Below are 17144 nucleotides of genomic sequence, written 5' to 3'. Positions count from 1 at the left end.
CCACGTGCGATCCGTGAATGGAACATGTTGCCTGATGACATTGTCACCTGCACATCACTCGAAACTTTTATCGTCAAGTTATCAAACAATGCTCTGTAGCTACGATCTGCACGTAGGTGAGCTGCGTCGTACAATGGCATTCTAATTCACTTAGCAGTGTCTTGTATTCTGCCGTGACATAAAGACCTGCTGAATCTTGTCTCTTGCGCCTTACACATCCAAAATATTTACATTTTCTTTCTTTGTTCTTCTTCTGTGTGATAATCCTTCCAACATGGCGTTTACTACCATTATTCCCCGCTCCTATGATAGAAATTGTATAATTATTATACAGTGCATATGTACTGCCTTGTTCACCCAAACTTAGCTATGTCCGCGCCTACTTGAACTGTGTTCTCTTGAATATGTATCCTGCCCCTTTTCTGCAACAGCCTCAAATGTGAGGCTAGCAGTATGTTCAAATAAATAAATAAATAAATAAATAAATAAATAAATAAATAAATAAATAAATGAAGCAAGACGAACATACCGTCGGAATTCACCCAGTGATAAACACCGGGGCCGCGCATTTCAGCTTCGCTGGTTTACCATCTATACAGGGCGCATATGGGCCGTAATTTTTCCCGTTATTGTTTGTTAAGTATTGCATAACGTTGGGCTAGTTGGTGCATTGTCTTGGTGCTGCTCCTTTTACTGGTTTTTTCTTAATGTTGGGCCCTTTATCCTTTTATAAGTTCTTTTTTATTCCCCCTCACCTAATACTCCAACCTTGCAGCCTGCGAGGTACATAACTAAATAAGTACATAAACACATGTGATTCATTTATCTGCATACGATTCATTTATCGCATACACAGTGACATTTGTCACTATACTGTATAGTGACAAATGTCACTATACGGAAATGCAAACTGCCGTTTGCATTTCTGTATAGTTCGTGAACAGTGTAGTGCATAAAGATTACATGGCATTAAGGTAGTGACCTATGCGGTGCATAAGCAAACTTTACAAAAGATTACATGCTGGATTGTTGAAAATAAGGCAAATTGTGTATATCACAGTTACTTTAACAGCATTTAATTGGCCACTTGACAAAAACTTCACTTCGCAAAGATTCCAACACGTACAGTGAATCTGCAGTTTTTTTTTCTTATTAAAGGGACACTAAAGGTTACTATTAAGTCCACGTGGACTGTTGAAATACCATCCCAGAAACCTCGAAACGCTTGTTTCGTGCGAAGAAGAGACTTATTTTAAGAGAAAATGCGTTCTGAAGCGTCCGCGTACCTCTAGCGCAGTTGAAATCGCCCGCCCTCCGATCCAGGAGTGGTGACGTCACGGTCTCATAGTGACGTTGCGACGTCGGTGAGTAAAACGGCGCCCGCAGGCGGCGCTACGGCTTTTGTGCGCAAAAAGCAAACGCGCGGCCAGAAACAGAGCCAAGACAGAGCCGACAGCAGCGCGAAAGCGGAACTATGGTGGCTAGTGGAAGGGAAAGCGCGCGAAGATAAGCTGGTTCTTTATTTTATGACGCCAACTTCGACGCTAGTTGCAATGAACGGCCATGACAACGACACATTGGCTCGCGATCCTGGGATTGACTTCAGCAATTTAAGCACTGATGAACGTGACCTGCTGCTGAGGGCTCGCGCTGCCGGCGTCGTTGCGTACTACTACGACTGCGGCCTACTTTGAAAAGCACTTCACACCACTTCAGTAAGTCGGCGTTGAACTCGTAATCCTCTGGACGAAAGTGCAACGAGCACACTATGCTATTTTTCGGCTCTTTGCCAACGCGCTGTGGAAGGGGTACGGCACTTAACCACTTCGAACCGAGAGGTTCACTCGTTGGCACACAGTGATAGTAACGTTGGATTCGGCGCGGCAACTGCCCTTTGCGAAGTTCCGCGGACCGTTCGCGCATCCCACGACATCAAATGGAGGTGGCATTCTCGCTGCTTGTTCCAAATGCAAGTTTCGTGAGCCAGCAGGACCAGCGCAACACGACGCGATAACGAAACAACTGAAACTCAAAGCGCGCGCGACGCAAAGTCGAGCGCGCAGAGTCGAGCGCGCAGAGTCGAGCGAAAACGAAATCTTTCGATCACCCATACTACTCAAGGTTAACGTAAGAATTGTATTTTTTCTTAGCATTGAATAGAAGCAGACAAGTTGCATTTTCTTCGGTCTTATAATCTTATGAAATGATCTTTTTAATACGAGTAGTTGAGTACTAGTGACATTAACTATGATGAGCAGTGCCTTCGTCATCGGGCTAGTACCGAACTATCGCTGGAAAGTCTCAAATCGTGTCATGCATTTACTGCAATTTCTCGGTTACTAAAGCTCTGTTCGCGATTGTATTGACGCCTTAGACGTTCTAGAGCATTGTTTTATCACTTTAACTTGACTTCATAGTAACCGTTAGTGTTCCTTTAATGTGGTCGTTACAGCATGATCACATTGTAGATTTGAAAAGAAAGTTCAATAAATTCGTTTGTTGCAATATAAAAATATGCGTTGATCACTGCGATAGCAACACCAGAACTTGACACAAACATGCACACTATAGGATGCGGGCAAATGCTCAGGACAAACTCCAGAATGTTTGCATTCTGATACTTATGAAAGTGACCAGTTTCATGCCATGGCTGTGAATGAGAGGGAGAAAGAAAACTTAGTTGTGCTCGTGGAACAAAAACACATTCATAAGTTTAGAGATATAGCCATTGCTTAACACTTTCGAAATGAATAATTATAACTTGCTATCGACATGAAGCAGTAATTCGACAGCAAGAAACGGAATCAGTTTTTCAGCTCTGAACATTGAATTGCAGGTAACGCAAGCTGGCATAAAATTCTGCCAATATAATCTGTTTAGGAATACCAAATTGGAATAAACATTCAGACTTTCATTTGTACTTTCTCTGGCTGGAGCAATCTTGTTTGAAATGATTCCCATAAGCATGTCGTAACAATATTGATATAATACAGGTTAAATGCATGACTAGCTTAAGAAATGTGGATGGGTGCTAAAACATAGAGTGAAGAAACTATAATATCTAATAATAATAATAATTTAATTATAATATTAATTTCCACAACAGAGGCTAACCGTGAGCGGCATGGAAGGCTGAGCAGAAAGCTGAAAAACCCTCCGGCAGGTGCGCCTGCCGTGCGCCTACGATCCTGCATTATGGATAGCACCTATCGACATGGTCCTCTTGTTACAAGTTCAGAGTATACTACCAGCGCGAGACAAAGGACATCAAAGGGGACGAGAAGCGTGTCTTTTAGAATGCTATGTTACAACGTACACGTTTCTACAAAAGTGACGGTAAAAAAAATTCGGTAAATTTTCGGCACTGGAGTAATCGTGTTGCTACCAAAAATTTACACCAGCAGCAAAGAAGAATATGCTCAATTAACGCAATATTAGCTGTTTCTGTCTGTTTGAGCACTGCGCCCCCAGGTGGCTGCACCATGCAGACCGCTAACGTTTACGCCTCCGCCCCAACGCCTGCGTCCGCCTGCGTTTTACCGGAATTCCGGACAAGCTAAACCTTGTCAATTAGAATATCCGCTATCCCCATTTGCTCTCTGCTCCATACCACTCTCTTCCCGTCTTTTAACGTTATGCCTAACATTCTTCGTTCCATCGCTCTTTGCGCGGTCCTTAAATTGTTCTCCAGCTTCTTTGTGAGTCTCCAAGTTTCTGCCCTTATGTCAGCACCGGTAGAATGCATTGATTGTGCACCTTTCTTTTTGATGGTAATAGTAAGCTTCTAGTCAACGTCTGAGAATGTCTGCCGAATGCGCTCCAACCCATTTTTATTCTTCTGTAAATTTTCATCTCATCATCAGGATCCCCTGTGAGTAATTGACCTAGGTAAACGTACTACTTCACTTACTCCAAAGGCTGACTAGAGATCCTGAACTCGTGTTCCCGTGCTCGGCGCTTGATCATTATCTTTCTCTTCAGCATAATAATCTTCAGCCCCAGTCTTATACTCTCTCTGTTAAGGTCCTCACTCATTCGTTCTAACTCGTCCCCAGTGTTGCTGAACAGGACAATGTCATCTGCAAATCGAAGTTTGCTGATATATTCGCCGTTGATCCTTACTCTTAAGCCTTCCCAGTTCAATAGCTTGAATATTTCTTCCAAGCACGCAGTGAATAGCATTGTAGAGATTGTGTCTACTTGTCTGACCCCTTTATTTATAGGTATCTTCATACTTTTCTTGTGGAGAATTAAGGTAGCTGTGGAATCTCTGTAGATACTTTCAAAGATATTTACGTAAGCATCCTGTACTCGTTGAAAACGTAATGCCTCTATGACTGCTGGTATCTCTACTGAATCAAATGCCCTTTCGAATCTATGGAAGCGATATAAAGAGGCCTATTGTACTCTGCGGATTTCTCGATTACTTGATTGAGGACATGGATGTGATCCATTGTAGAGTATCCATTCCTGAAGCCAGCCTGTTCCCTTGGTTGACTAAAGTCCAATGTTGCTATTATTCTATAGGAGATTATCTTGGTGAATATATTATATAATACTGGAAGTAAGCTAATGGGCCTATAATTTTAAATTCTTTAACGTCTCCCTTTTTGAGGATTACTGTAATGTTGGCATTCTTCCAATTCTCTGGGACCCTTTAAGTCGTGGGACAGTTCGTATAAAGGGTCGCCAGTTTTTAAAGCATTATGTCTCCTCCATCTTTGATTAAATCGACTGGTAGTCAATCTTCTCCTGTCTCTTTTTCCCGCTTCATGTCTTGCAAGGCCCTTCTAACTTGATCGCTAGTTATAGAAGGAGCCCCTGTACTACTACTGTATTGTGCTGTTCATTACTACTTCGAATGGAGGTATCGACGCTGCTTTGGGTACTGTACAGGTCAGTATAGAATTGTTCCGCTGCTTTTATGATATCTTTGACTTTGCTGACGATATTACCCTGCTTATCTTTCAGCGCATACATCTTGGTTTGTCCGATGCCTAGTTTCTTTCTCATTGATTTCATGCTGCATACATTTCTTTTACTGCTTCCTCAGTCTTTGTCACGTTACAATTTCAAATATCCCTTATTTTCTGCTTGTTGATTAGTTTTGACAGTTCGACGAATTCTATCTGATCTCTTGAGTTGGACACTTTCATTCCTTGTCGTTTCTTTATTAGGTCCTTTGTTACTTGGGAGAGCTTACCTACAGGTGGCTTTGGTGTCTTACCTCCCACTTCAAGTGCTGCTTCTGAAGCCCAGCCTAGTTACAGTTTCATTCATTGCCCCTATGTAATCATCATCATCCCTTTGTTCAAAGGCTGCAAATTTGTTTGCTAGTGCCAACCTGAATTGGTCTGTTTTTACGCTTACTGCAACTTGGTTGGCCTGTTTCTTGTTGACCAATTTTACTCTTTCTCTCTTCAAATTGAGGTGAATCCTAGCCCTCACTAATCTACGATCACTGCACTTTGCCTAACAATTCTACATCCTGCATTATGCAGGGATCGACAGAAACTATGAAATCAATTTCATTTCTTGTTTCACCATTAGGGCTTTTCCGGGTCCACTTTTTGGCCCTACGCTTCCTAAAGAGGGTGTTCATTATTCACAGCTTATTTCCTTTCCGCGGATTCTACCAATATCTATCCTCGAGTGTTCCTACAATCCACGCCGTAGGTGCCAATTGCTTGTTCCCCAGTCTGCCATTTCCCCACTTTGCATTGAAGCCGTCCATGAATACAGTGTACGGAGTTTGCAGTTTTCGCATCGCTAATTCAACATCTCCATAAAACTGTTCTGTTTCTTCATCATCGTTACTGGATGTTGGAGCGTAGGTTTGCACTGCCTTTATTCTATACCTCCTATGAAGCTTTATTATGACTACTGCTACCCTCTCGTTAATGCTGTAAAATTCGTCAATTGTCCCGCTATGTCCTTATGAATTACGAATCCTACTCCGAACTGCTTCTTATCTGGTAGACTTCTATAGCAGAGGACGTCGCCATTTGTCAGCACTGTATAAGCCTCACCAGTTGTTCTAACCTCACTGAGGCCAATGATATCCCAAATAATGCCTGACAGTTCCTCAAAGCGCCCTGCTAGGCTCTCGAGAGGGTTCGGGTGTTAAACGTTGCAAAGGTCAGTTTCCATTGGCATCCTCTCCCGGTCCAGAGAATTTTAGCACCATCTGCTGCGTTACAAGTCTGACCACCACCTTGGGCAGGTGCTCCGCAGCTGCTGGGGACTGAGGGCCATTGGTTAATCGAATGAGTTATTTTGGAGGGAGTGGCCGAATACTGCACCAGAGAGGCGAATTCCCTTTCTGGTGAGGGAGTGCCTTGTTGATGCTTAGTGGGTCTTCCTAATTTGGTTGCACCTGTATTAGTATAGCCCCGCTTGCTCTCAGCGTTTCTGCCGTTGTCTGGCGCCACTCCAAGCCTGGCAATGTTGTGGTATAGTGAGGAATTGCACCGAAATTGTAGTCGCAACAGAGAGTGCATATAAAAAGCAGGTGTTCTGCAAAATATACACTAGAAATGCGACCATACAATGGAATATATAAATGTGAAGATACAACTTGAAAAAGGGCAAAAAAGTGCCACTGGAAATAAAGTTCACTGCATGTGTACACAAAACCTAGCAACAAGATATTTAAATATAGGTCTCCAATAAATCTGCATATCTGAGCAAAAGTCACTGTATATAACGTGTCAAACAACGCAAATAAGCATGTCTGTGCAATCACAGATTAACAAATCAAGAATCCCAAGGCCCGCCTCCCCTGCCTCCACTCCCCCCGATGGATCGCGCACGACGGAAGACGGCGCGCTTCCTCCCAGTTTTTCTCACTTGCGCACACAAGACTGACCCACACTCGTCAACTCACTCATCCCCCCCCCCTAATGCTTTCTTTCGCACTTAGAGCATGCAGCGCATGGTGACGATGTTATCGCCCATGGAATTTATACGAAACATAACGGCGACGGCAAGGGAAGGAATGCGCCTGGAGTGTCCATATAATTGTTATCGCAATAATATAGTAAGAGAGTCCAGGAACTGAAGATTCCCGTGGCCCATTACTTTCCACAAAAGAAGTACCAAGTGGAACACCGGCATTAAAAAAATAATTTACAACAATCAGGAATTCACAAACGAGGCTGACATATCAAGTGCTTTTAGTGATCATTTTGCCGCTTTCCAGAATACGCTATCGCCTAGTGTTCTACACCATCCCCCACGTTGCCCTCAGTCACTTTTCTTTCGACCGGTTTCTTCCGAAGAAGCTTTAAAGGTAATTTCTTCTCTTTAAGTTACTGGACCTGGCCTATATTCTATTCAGCCTTCTAGAATAAAACGGGCTGCGGCAGACATATCATTTGTTTTTGCAGATATCGTTAACAAAATTTTGAACATTGTAAAACTTATTTACACTCGTCTAATGCACTATCTAAATAAATTTAAACTTCTTTCTTCATTCCAGTTTGGTTTTAGACATGGTTATTCGACGGAATTGGCAATAATTAACTTCACAGATAACACTAAACGATTTATTGACGAAGGGTTTGTTGTAGTAGCCATATTCATCGATCTAACAAAAGCATTTGACACTCTAGATCCTTCTATACTTCTGTATAAGCTTGAATCTTTCGATGTCACTTGGCCACCTTTAAATCTTATTCGTAGCTACTTGTCTAACAGGTCTCAAAAGTGTATCTTAATGGCCAATTCTCTTCTACTAAAATAATTACCTGTGGCGTTCCCCAAGGCTCTATACTGCGTCCATTGTTGTTCTTATTATTTATAAATGATCTACCTAATGTACTTACCACTTGTAACTGTTTGTTATATGCTGATGACACGACCATTTACTCATCACACAAATCACTTACTGCGCTTCAAGACACACTTAACACTGATCTTAACAATGTGTATTCCTGGTGCACAGATAATCAACTTCAAATCAATCCTTTAAAAACAATGTTTGTACTATTTCATAACCCACAAACAGCGATTTCTTCTTCCATAACTGTCTCGTTAAATACTTATGTTATACCGATATTTGATACTGTTAAATTCCTGGGTGTTACTCTCGAAAAACACCTTAAGTTCAATAGCCATGCCAACTAGCTAATAAAAAAGGTTTCATTTGGCATTCAATTATCATTAGAACACCTGCATTCTGCGAACCTCATGTTATTAGATCGTTGCATCATGCTTATATTAAGAGTAATTTATCATACTGTTTATCTTCATGGGGTAACACATGCCATTCATCTCAAACCACTTGAACGTCTTCAAAATCAGGCAATACGATTAATGACATTTAGCTCATTCCGTTGCCATTCTTTACATATCTATCAACATCTTAACGTTTTACCCTTTCAACAGCTGTTCCATCACAAGTTGTCACTCATTACATTTCGTCTCTTTCATCGTGAAATATCCTTAGAGTCTTCCATTTGATAACCTCATGAACAAAAATAATACTAAGTCTTCAGAACGCAATAATCTTCTATTGCCTAAAATCAGATTTAACTATGGAAAATTTACACTTCGTTTCAATGCTATTTCACTTTGGAATCGCATCCCTCTTAATATTAAGTCATCTCTTTCATTGCAGTTTTTAAACACAATATGAAAAGAATTCTGTTAGCAGAACCATCTTCTAATTTGTCATAAATACATATTCATAATTGTTAATTTTCTTAACATTACTTTTATTATTGTCTAGTTAGGCTTCATATTTCTGTCAAACACTTTTTATTTTTATTTGTTAGTTATATGCACAAGAGCCAAATTTCTTGTTACACATTACTAGATATACTGCTTATGATTATTTATTGTGATACTACTGTATAACGCAGTTTTTAATACATATCTAATTGTCTTCTATTTATTATAACTTGTTCCCTACGAAATGTATTTTTGACGCGTTCTTTCTTCCTTTTTTGTTTTGCTTGTTTGTTCGCCTTCTACTTGCTGCTCTAATACTCTTATGCACTCACTAATGATAGGAGGTCCCGGTGGCAGTTTCTCACTCTGGGACCTCCTGATGGTGTATATAATATGTAAGCCCGTTTCTTGTACATGCAATAACAATAAACTTGAACTTGAACTTCACCATGCTAGAATTCTTTGCGCAGTAACAATGTCTTTTGTTGTTTTGTGTGGCGGGGGTACCGAAATGAAAAAAAAACGCAATGGAAAGAATGTTGGCCACAATCGAATGCCTACTTTGGGCGCCTAATTTGATTACCGAACGAATATCGAAGAAAACGTGAGACGCTTGGTCCACACAGAACCATACGCATGCTGCCGGCGAGACAAAAGACTTTCCAAGGAGGTTGCGATGACATCGAAGTGAAGGTGGTGTCCTCAAGCGAACACGTTGCAATTCGTCGAGTCCCCACAGTGATGACGGCGAGCGACCGTTGTTTCCTTTTCTCGTCTGCTTGCCAGGAGGCACTCAAAACTCTGCCAGGCGAAAATCCACTCGTCTAGAGAAAAACTAACGCGCACCGGTGTGCCGCGCGGTGGTCGGGGCAACACGAGAAAAAAGCCTGCGCTCTTACGGCTCGCAGGTAGCGCGAAGAAGAAAATAGAAGAGGCTCAATCTGTCGTCGCGAATAAAAGACAAACTAGAGAACATAAATAAGACGGCAGTTACCTTTGCTGGCTTTAGTGTCTTGACATGGATGCCTTGGCGCAGGTGATAAAAAAGTTGGTATTTTGTTTCTGTGACATGACGGAACAAATGAACTACCACAAGTCTTCGTCTCAATGGGCCTCGCTGCATGCTTTGTCAACTTACCTGATAGTGTGTTGATTTTGTTTGTCTCGTTGTGGTCCGATGTATGCGACTTTAGAAAAGTCAGTGCACCTTTGGCGTTAAACGTTTAAAAAAACATTAAACCCACAAAGTTCCGGAACTGAAAACCTAAAGCACGACTTTGGAAATGTCAATGCACCTTTCGCATCAAAAGTTTATGAGAACTTTATGCCGATAATGTTTCGGAATCGAAGTCCATGCGCTCCGTAGATTCCTCAGCCTCTGCAAGATGCCGCGTCGAGCCCGCTCGCCATCAAAACGGCCTTGAAACTTTGCGCTCGGATGGGGCTCCTTGCGTTATGTGACTCCAGATGCATGGGCGTTGCCGCGAAATCCAGCCCGAGTCAGCAATGTTCACTCCGAAATGTCTTTTAGAGCGTGAAAAAGAACCCATTCTAGACAAAATCCAGAATGATTTCCGGCGCCGGGGGTTGTTTTAGTCAGCGGTGCATGACAACACGAAAAAATTACTTGAGGTCACTAACTACAAATACGTGCTAGTGTGCCATTACTAACAATCTATCATGATACATTCATATTGAAGACGTCTGCGCATCAGCCTTTGGTCAACTCTGTTTACTGAGACGGAAATTGAGAAACGCCCCGTCTAGTGTAAATCTCCTACAGATGCATGCGGAGTCTTGCATCCCTATACCGAAGTTAGTATTAAAAACCTTGGAAGAATACAGAGAAAAGCAGGTCGATTTATTTTGCTAAATTTTCGCGGTATGGTTCGCCCCCAGAACTCATGGCAACATACCGTATACAGTTGCTAGCTTTATGAAGAAAAGAACTGCGCCTTGACTTTCTTGCCTCACTTATTAGTAATAACTTAATTATTGAGCCTTCAGTATACATTAAACCATTAACAACTAGACAGCCCCGGCACTAGCAACCCCGCATTCTAACCCCTTATTTGACGGCTGCTGAAGTGTTCAAGTATTCCTTTTTTTCCCGCGAACTAGTAACGACTGGAACACCATGCCGTACCCAATTGAACCTACTACTGATTGACATATGCTACTTTTTTTGTGTCTATTCAAATGTTTTTGTATCCACCCTGCTCGGAACTGTGCAAGGTCAGCAGTATTGCATAAATAAATAAATGAAAGTCGTCGCGTGCGCCAATTGGCACTGGCCGTCTGTCCGAGGCGCTGTACCACCGATCGCACAGGTAAACGCACCATCCAGTTTTAACATCAAAGGAGTTTTAGCCTAAAGGAGTGGACTCATTAATCACGAAATGGAACAGCAAATGTTCTAACCCAACGAATAATTAATGATAGCGTCGTTAATTTCTCGTTGAATGAGGCCATCATTCATTGAATAAATAAAAAAAGTGTTGTTAGCAGAGCTGAGCGCAGGTGTGATCGAAGCCGCTTGCATGTGTTCAGAAAACATTAATGCGGAACCCCGCGTCAACTCTTTCGTTCACTCGCCAGTTGCAGAAATCGTTTGCTCTTCAAAAACTTGCTACCATGTCGTTGCTGTCCGAATCAAGAGCTGAATTCACAAAGCTTTCCGTTCGTAAGTGCTCTTTGACATTGGCCAGCCGCCTTCGGCAATATGTCGAACATTCGCCTCTCACTCAGCTTATGGAGAAAACGAGTATAGTGTAAGTGTATTTGCGAAGCTCATTCTTACACTAAAAACGTTCCACTTTCACCACACATTGCACTAACGGGACCATATTTTCATCGAATGTGAACACCACATCAAATTATTCGCATATTTCAGTGCGGAGCCCGCTATTTTCAAGTATATAAGTTTACAACGCTGCATATCTTTGAGTTAAAGAGGGCTGTTGTGAAGCGTCTAACGAACAAACGCCTTGGCTACTCCACTGTCGGTATCTTGAGCAAAGAGAAAGAAAAATTAGGAATGACTTTCAGCGCACCATAACTGGAGAACGTGAGGCACAAACACAGATGCAGTGCTGCATGTACGTGTGCGTGTGCCTCACGTTGTCTCATTATCGTGCGCTGCAAGTTATTCACGATGAGCCAACTATCATCATGGACCGAAAGTCGACAGCCTATTTTTATGAAAGAAAAGTGCAAAGAAAAATAGTGAAAGAAAACGCCTACCGCAACAGCTAGCTGCCGCAACTTCTGCTCAGTAAATGACTATATGGACAGTCCTTTTTGCTAATAAAATACAGGCACACTCAGCAGGTTTTAACATTTAGTAGAAAAGTCCTCCAAGTACTTAATGGCTGTTTTACAATGTACCAGCAACAAAAAGACAATGTAAGAGAAAAATAAAAGCGGCAGTTTCACCCGCAAGGTGAAACATCGATTGTGATGGGCAATTAGCAGACAGCCATACCAAGTAAGGATAGTACTTTTATCGGTCGTATCAACTTGTAAACAATAGCTTGCTAACTAAGTCGAATCCCGGCCACGGCGGCCGCATTTCGATGGGGGCGAAATGCGAAAACACCCGTGTGCTTAGATTTAGGTGCACGTTAAAGAACCCCAGGTGGTCAAAATTTCCGGAGTCCTCCACTACGGCGTGCCTCATAATCAGAAAGTGGTTTTGGCACGTAAAACCCCAAATATTATTATTATTGCTAACTAAGTGAACAAGCATGGTGTCAGCGCGCACAGGAAACATGAACATATCCCACTCCATGAACGCGGACACTCGCTGTCAAAACACTGGCGTGAGGATGCGTGGAAGCAGCAGCGATCGAACTGACTTTCGTGCTGTCTATCGCATCAGCGCAGACTGAGCGCCGAGCACCACACAGCGCGTACAAATGTAGGAGCCGTCGACACACACCTAGACTCTGCCACCAACACAGGTCGCTTTCAAGATACGGCCGCGCGACCACGCGTGGTCGCCACCTACGAAGTTGCAGTCGGAGTAAAACGCCGTCCCCTCTCCCTCACCCATCCTCCCCCTGTCACTCGCAACGTTGGGTGACTCGCGTGAAGCAACAGAACTGCTTGTTGGCCTAGTCGGTGCTTGCTAAAAGATATGTTTTTTGCCGCAATTGAACATTCACAAAAGGAAGACACATAAAGACAACACAGGCGGCACTTCCAACTGATTTATTTTGGGCTGTGACCCAAGAATATATACATACATACACGCATGCGCTGGCTGTTCACAGATCTACGTTACCCAGCGGTCAAACAATCTAGTTTCTGATTTATAGAGCACGATAGATGTATCACTAATGCAATTTGTTCCTTTCTTTTTTATATGGTAGGCTTCCATCAGCTCACGTGCTGTTTAAAATCTACTTCTGCCAAGAATCCTAATCTCAGAAACCGTGGTTTGCACATGCAGGCCTTGCAGTGCGCAGGCAAATGTGCCACGCCATCTTTCATTAGATTTATTTCATGTTCCCTGGCTCGTTCATTTATGGTGTTACGCTTGAGGACTTTTTAACATTATTGGAAGCCTATCTTAATAGTACCTTTATTTCCTTTGACAAACAGCTTTTCTTGCAAAAACGCGGCATTTGCATTGGTTCGTGTATTGCGCGCTGCTGTGCAACATATTCTTATCCAGCGTTGACCGCCTGCTCGAAGAGGCTTTTAAACGGGAGAGCACGTTAAACATTTTAAAAGTTTTTAGATACATAGACGACTTTTAATCCTTTTCAACAAACAAGGCTCATTGAAGCGCTGCGATGATATTTTAAACATTTTTAGAGACAATGGTAAAGGGCTTTCGTTTACGCATGAAGTGCCACAGCGTAACACCCTGCAATTTTTAGATTTAAGATTAACCTTTCATGATGGATAAGCTTGTCGGCAATATTTCCCACGTGCCAAGAAAGGGTTGCTACCGTATAATTCATGCCATTCCAAAATTGTGAAGCGTGAAATTTCTATGCTCTGCCTAGAGTCTGCCCTCGAGAAATCGTGTACACACACGATGCAGGCCTCGTTCAATAATCAGATTAAGCGACTGAAAGAAGCACGGTTCCCTTACTCGTTGGTGACCTCAGTCACCGAAAGCCTTTTACGGAAAGTTAAAGGTACCAGCGCCACAAGGGACGAAGAAAGAGCCAGAACCGTAAGACCTACAGTAATTCCTTATGTTCATAAGGTTTCCCATAACCTCAAGACGGTGGCCGGCCGGTATGGTGTACCCATTGCCTTTTCTGCCCCCGTCAAACTGGCTCGACTCTGTTCGAAAACCACACGCGAAGAGACCGGTTCGCAAGGCTGTGGCAAGAAGCATAGCACGTCCTACGGGAGATGTGCTACAGGCGTGGTGTACGAAATTCCCCTTGAGTGCGGCAAGTCCTATATAGGACAGACTGGGCGCTGCATAAATGAACGAGCCAGGGAACACGAACTGAATCTAATGAAAGATGGCGTGGCACATTTGCCTGCGCACTGCAAGGCCTGCATGTGCAAACCACGGTTTCTGAGATTAGGATTCTTGGCAGAAGTATATTTCAAACAGCACGTGAGCTGATGGAAGCCTACTATATAAAAAAGAAAGGAACAAATTGCATCAGTGATACATCTATCGTGCTCTATAAATCAGAAACTAGATAACTGCTGGGTAACGTAGATCTGTGAACAGCCAGCGCATGCGTGTATGTATGTATATATTCTTGGGTCACCGCCCAAAATAAATCAGTTGGAAGTGCCGCCTGTGTTGTCTTTATGTGTCTTCCTTTTGTGAGTGTTCAATTGCGGCAAAAAACATGTCTTTTAGCTCGCGTTAAGACGGCGGGCTTCCTCCTCACTTCCCTCTCCACTTTTCGCCCTTTCTCTTGGGCGAGACTGAGCCGCGATCATCGGCTCCCCTGGTACGCTTTCACTAGCACATAGAGCGTAAGGGGCGCGGCGACGGTGTTATCGCCCTTGGACTTTGTACAGAACATCACGACGACGACGATGATGACGGCGACGGCATAAATGCGTCTGGAGTGTGATACAATTGCTCTCGCAATAAAAGAGAGAGAGAGAGAGAGATAAACATCACTTATTTCACAGTGCAAATACGCAGAAGAAAGCGTACGCTGATGTGTACACTAATATAGAACGCGAACTCGAAAACACGGTTACTTCAACACTTCACAGTTTTTTTTTCGCTGCGTGCCCGTCATCAAGTTTTCAAGTGTTTTGTTACATGAGGAACGGTTCCTCACTGCTGTTTTTTGTTTTGTTTTGTTCAAGCAAAACACAACAGTCGCGAAATAAGCTATCGTTTGAGAAGCGGCGGCCTGCATTGGACCGCCTCTATGCGCTGCTTCCACGGCTTTACGCAAATACTTTATACGTTTCAGTGGCAAGCCTGGGCTCTGGTCGGGGTGGCAGATTTTTCATTACCCGCTTCAAGATTACCATTAAAGGACGGGAACGTTTACATGGGCACAATGAGTGTATCATTTCTAAGTGCATAATATTTAATGATATTATGTTTCATTACAGGCACCTCCTGTTGTATGTAAATTGATTATCTTATAGCGAGCGAGCGGCGCCTTATCAGAAAAGCATCGCAGCTGCGGTATCTTTATTTTCTTTAAATAGGCAGTTAGTGATTTTTTCTTATTTGCGTTTAGAGGGACTCCTTGATTTCTAAGTGAACTAGCCTATGATTCTTTTTACTATAGTACTTGAACTTTGTGACGCTGGATAAATAGGTTATTGCGTTCTCCACTGTATGCTTTAAAGACTGCTGATTTTTTCTTTTAACTGAAAAAAAGAACAAACATTTTAGTTTGCATATTTGGCCTATATATTTTCAGGCCGCAATTGTTTCATCTATTTGTAATAATCATACTTACCTACGTTAACTCCGCAGACGCCATGTTTCGAGGAATACAATTTCTGTACAACCCAACATGCGATGCTTTGATGCTGGACCGTGCTTAAAAGAATTTGTTAACTCCGCTGTCTTATAACATTTATTCTGCCTGTTTTTTGCTGTCTTCCAGAAAGGCTATTTGTGTAAGTTATCCTTATTTTCTGATTTCTCAGGTGACAAACCAAGGCACGCAATGGAAACACATACATTTGCGATGCAGCTTCAGTGTGCAGTTGCTTCTCAGAAGGACAATAAGGAGCTCACAGAAGGTTGGGCTCCTTGCTCTTCGCTGTCGCAGCGCACTGGCTGCCCGCTGCTGGGTGACATAAGCAGAACGTCGCCTAGAGGGGCGCATCTTCGCGCTCGCTGCAGCCCCCCCGATTCGGTTGCGCGCACTTTGACAGCCGAAGTTCGCTGTGCCGCCGTTCTGCCGGTAATCGCAATTTCGGAGCGCAGCTCTGAGGCGCCGGTTCTTGCGGCGAGCGTCGGCGTTGTCCCTCGTAACCGAGCGAACGAACACAGCGAAGGATAAAAACGAAGGCGGAGCGCAGCGGCAGATGAGACTGCGATAGCGAAGGGAGCGCGAGGAAGAAAGCAGAGCAAGAGGACGCAACGGAACCATGAGACGGAAAGTGGAGGAGGAGGGCATGGCGAAAGCGTGAGAAGTAAAGCGTAGAGCCGCGCAAGACACGCTTGGGGGCGACGATGGCTACGAGATGACGCCGGAGTAGCGCGCGTCATCTGTATGGAAACAAAGCACTGCATGAGCGGAGGTCTGTCTGCGGCGGCTGATGTGAATTGTGCCCACGCGTCACCCACGCGCCGCCTCTCGCGATCTCCCGATCAGCGAGGCAGTCACGCCACACATCGCTGCGTTTGCAGCGTGCCGCACGGGACAGGTTGTCCGCGCCGGCCAATATATCGCGAAATGAAAACACGCATACACCCGCGCTCAAATTTCGCATTAGGGAGTGTCGTAATACTCGATGAATTTTCTTCAGATCGATGAGTTGATATGGCTGATACGGAGAACTCAGTTACAATGAGCACGCTGAAAGTAAAAGTTCGGAAGTTAATTAATTTTTGTTAATTTGCGACTGAGTACCGTGTATCAGTTGTCAGCTCATGATCGCCACCACTGACGGCATGTCTCCGAAGGAACCGTCATTTTATTTCAAAACAGCTATCTTGAAATATTACTTCGTAATGTGTAAATAAATCTTCGTACAAATGCCCTGCATACCGGCTGGTTCTACGACGAGCCACCCACTGCGGTGATCCATTGGCCATGGCGTTGTGCTGCTGAGAGCGAAGTCGTGAGTTTGAATCCTGACCGCGGTGGCTGCATTCGGATGGGGGTGGAATGCAGAAACGCTCGTGCACCGTGCTTTGTGTATACGCTAAAAAACTCAGGTAGTCAGAACTTATCCGAAGCCCTAAACTGCGGAGTCCCTCATAGTCCGCTGTGCAGCTTAGGTACACTAAACCCCGCAGAATGTCTTGCGCGGTGAATCCACTCTCAGATTTTTAAAAT

This window comes from Dermacentor variabilis, chromosome 1, assembly GCF_050947875.1.
Source record: "Dermacentor variabilis isolate Ectoservices chromosome 1, ASM5094787v1, whole genome shotgun sequence".
NCBI classification, from domain to species: domain Eukaryota; kingdom Metazoa; phylum Arthropoda; class Arachnida; order Ixodida; family Ixodidae; genus Dermacentor; species Dermacentor variabilis.
Note: the sequence above shows the minus strand (reverse complement) of the source record.